Genomic DNA, 3194 nt, shown 5'->3' on the forward strand with positions numbered 1-3194 from the left:
AGGATGAACTACTCTAAATATAAACATTTGTGGCCCAAACATGATTACTTTTTATTTATCATTAATTGAACAATCCAGGGAAGGTGATCAAGGCCTGCAAGCCGCTTGTCTCAGCAAACTCAGGTCCTTCCATCTTTTGTCTCCTTTATTTTGGGGCCTTGGTGTAATATACATTCATTAAGGAAGGTGGAAAAAGAGAGGGAGGAGAGCTCAAATACACTCTGTGAAAAATACCACAAATTACTTCTGCTTCCATTTCATAGGAGAGAACATGGCCACAATACCACATGTAAATGAAAGAGAGGCTAAGGAATATTCTCTCTAGCGAGCTGGGCTATACAATCTTATAACAATGGATGAAGGAAAGAAATGTCTTGGTAAAATGCTAGCAGAATTTACCTACCTTAATGTTTGCCAAAATTACTGTTTCCCAAAACTGAGGTCATAATGGTTTCAAACTATTATGAACATCTACAAAAATATGTGTATATACAAATATGTAGCTTTATATGTCCTTCGTATGATGTTCTGCAGCTTTCAGAATGTGCACAAGGAACATGTCTACATTATTTCTACAAGGCAAAATGATTACAATAACATAATTTTGCAAGAAATAATTCATGCATTCTATCTACTTGGAAGGTAGAGAAGTACAAATTCAATTGGCAAATTCTCTAATTTAATAATGCTAAAAGTACTTGAACCAAACTCCTTCTTAGACCTAATCATTAGTTAGTATATTATAAGGGAACTGAACAATCAGAATTTGTCACCATGCTTTTATTAAAATATTTAAAAAGGCAAATTTATAAGTGCACCTTAAATAATAAAATGTCAGATGAAGACAGGGAAACATACAATATTGAGAAATCCCTTGTATTGCCAGTAACAACAAAATCTACTTTCCATCTTTTAAAAAAATGGTTTTTGTTAGACGAATGGTAAATATGAAACTATGAAGCTTGCTTTTCACTCTCGTAGCTAATTAAATTTCTTAATATGTGCATTTTGAAGATTGTTTTGTTTCTTCTACAAAAAAAATTGATATACACTAAATTTTAAGAATCCATGAAAAGCTTTATTTAAATAGCTAATTTACATTTTTCAGTATCATCACACATGATTTAAATTGCTAATTTCTAACTTTAAATAAGCCAGTGAATGTTGTCAGAGTAGATAAAATGACACAGAAGGCAATTCACAAAAGATGATGTGATGGTTAATTTTATATATCATGGCTAGGCCTTAGTATCTAATTATTTAATCAAACACTAATCTTCAAGTTTCTGTGAAGTCGTTTGGTACATGTGCCTAACATTTACAATCAGTTGAATATGGAAAGGAGATTACTCTCAAAATGTGGATGGGCCTCATCCAAACATTTGACTGCCATAATAGCAAAAACAAGTTTCTTACAAAAGAAATTTTACCCGAGACTACAGCTTCAACACCTGCTGGGGTTTTTAGCCTGCCTGCCCCACAGAATTCAGACTAGCTAGCCCCACAATTACATAATCACATAAGCCAATTCCTTATAATAAATTTCTTATATATGTGTTTATATATAATCGCTCTTGTAATTCTTGGTAAGGTAATAAAGTTAAATCTAATAGAAGTTATTGTATTTCTATCGCTAGTTCTTTTTTCTGTGAGGGATCCATAGAGAGTGTATGGACTAAAACAGAGCATCCATCAAGCCAGAAAAGAGGTAAGATCTAGCTCTGCTCTCTATATATAATACAGGTGATGTCTATGTAGACATTATAATGTATTCTCTCTAACCTACTTTAAACATTTTTATAGCTACATAACCATAAAGAGTAATCCAAGGAAATGAGATAAAACAAAGTAATTTATAGTATAGTGATACTATAACTAGTGCTTTCTGTGTAGGCCATGCCATTAAGATTATTACCCATAAATGTACTTCTATCTGTGCTTATAATAGAGAGAGGATATTCAGTTTATCATCTATGGGAAATAACAATTGTAAGTGGTATTTATTTTGATTGGGATTGAGGCGATTTAAAAAATAATATTGTCTACGGCCATGCCACCCTGAACAAGCCCGATTCCATCTGATCCTGGAAGCTAAGCAGGGCTGGGCCTGGTTAGTACTTGGATGGGAGACCACCTAGGAAGGCCAGGTGCTGTAGGTGTAAAAAATACAAAATAAGGGATTGTAAACTGACAAGGTCCTTGCAATCTGTGAGGTCAACCAAGGGTTGCCTCTCTTAAAAAAAAAAAAATTAAAAAAAAAAAATAACAATAACATCAAACTTATAGTTTTTTCTGAAAAATAAAATGATGTTACTAAAATCAAGAAGGACAGAAACTCAACACAAAAAGACACCAAGGAAGTCTTCCCTTTCCAGCTGCATGGACAAATAGATATTTCAAAATTTACTTTGTACAAGTGAGAGCAGTCAAGTTTATGAGATGGTAACAAACATTCCCAAATTTCCATGCCTTGAAACAACAAGAAATTATATATTTTGTGAATATTAAATTTGTTCTAGGACTAAGCCAATGAATACCATACTATGTGGAATATTGCTAGCCTTGGAGATCGGGGAAAGATGGCCTTTTACAGTATTACCCAAACTATGCACAGTTAACAAGTGTCGGCCAAGAAATAAAACTTTTATGTCCCTGAGATATTCAGGTTGAATATTATTGCAGAATAAACACTTTCTCCTGACTGACATAGCTCCTGACTGAAGCAGCTCATCAATGGGCATGACTCATTAATTTGCAGGGAAGATGTGAATTTAGAATCTGGAAAATAACGATTAATGCTATGCAATGGCAAATTAAAAAAAGGTAAATCAGTCCTTGGTAATACACTAAACGATCACATATCTAGTGAAATTTTGTCTCTGCTACAAGGAGTTGGAAAACACCATTAATAGAATATATTTATTGTCATTTGTTGTATTTGATAAGGTACTGCTAGAAATAGAAAAGCTAAGAAAAGACAATTTTATCAGAATTAAGAATAAGAATTAAATGAATAGAGAGAAACGAGATTATTTTAATCTTATAGATCCATAAAGAAAAAAACTACTTTTTACATTACCCTTTCCATCACTCCAAAATAAGAAAAAAAAAGAAGAAAAGATAATATTTTGAGCACAAAATGTATTAAAATTTAACAATGTGAAAATGAAATTAAAAAGACTATTTTATCGGTT

General features: G+C 32.5%; 1 pseudogene; it reads left to right on the forward strand.

Moving 5' to 3' along the window:
- The first annotated feature begins 2040 nt into the window (after positions 1–2040).
- LOC118609415 lies at positions 2041–2159 on the forward strand (annotated as a pseudogene).
- Positions 2160–3194: the final 1035 nt, after the last annotated feature.

This window comes from Rousettus aegyptiacus, unplaced genomic scaffold (genome assembly GCF_014176215.1).
Source record: "Rousettus aegyptiacus isolate mRouAeg1 unplaced genomic scaffold, mRouAeg1.p scaffold_m13_p_11, whole genome shotgun sequence".
Classification (NCBI taxonomy): domain Eukaryota; kingdom Metazoa; phylum Chordata; class Mammalia; order Chiroptera; family Pteropodidae; genus Rousettus; species Rousettus aegyptiacus.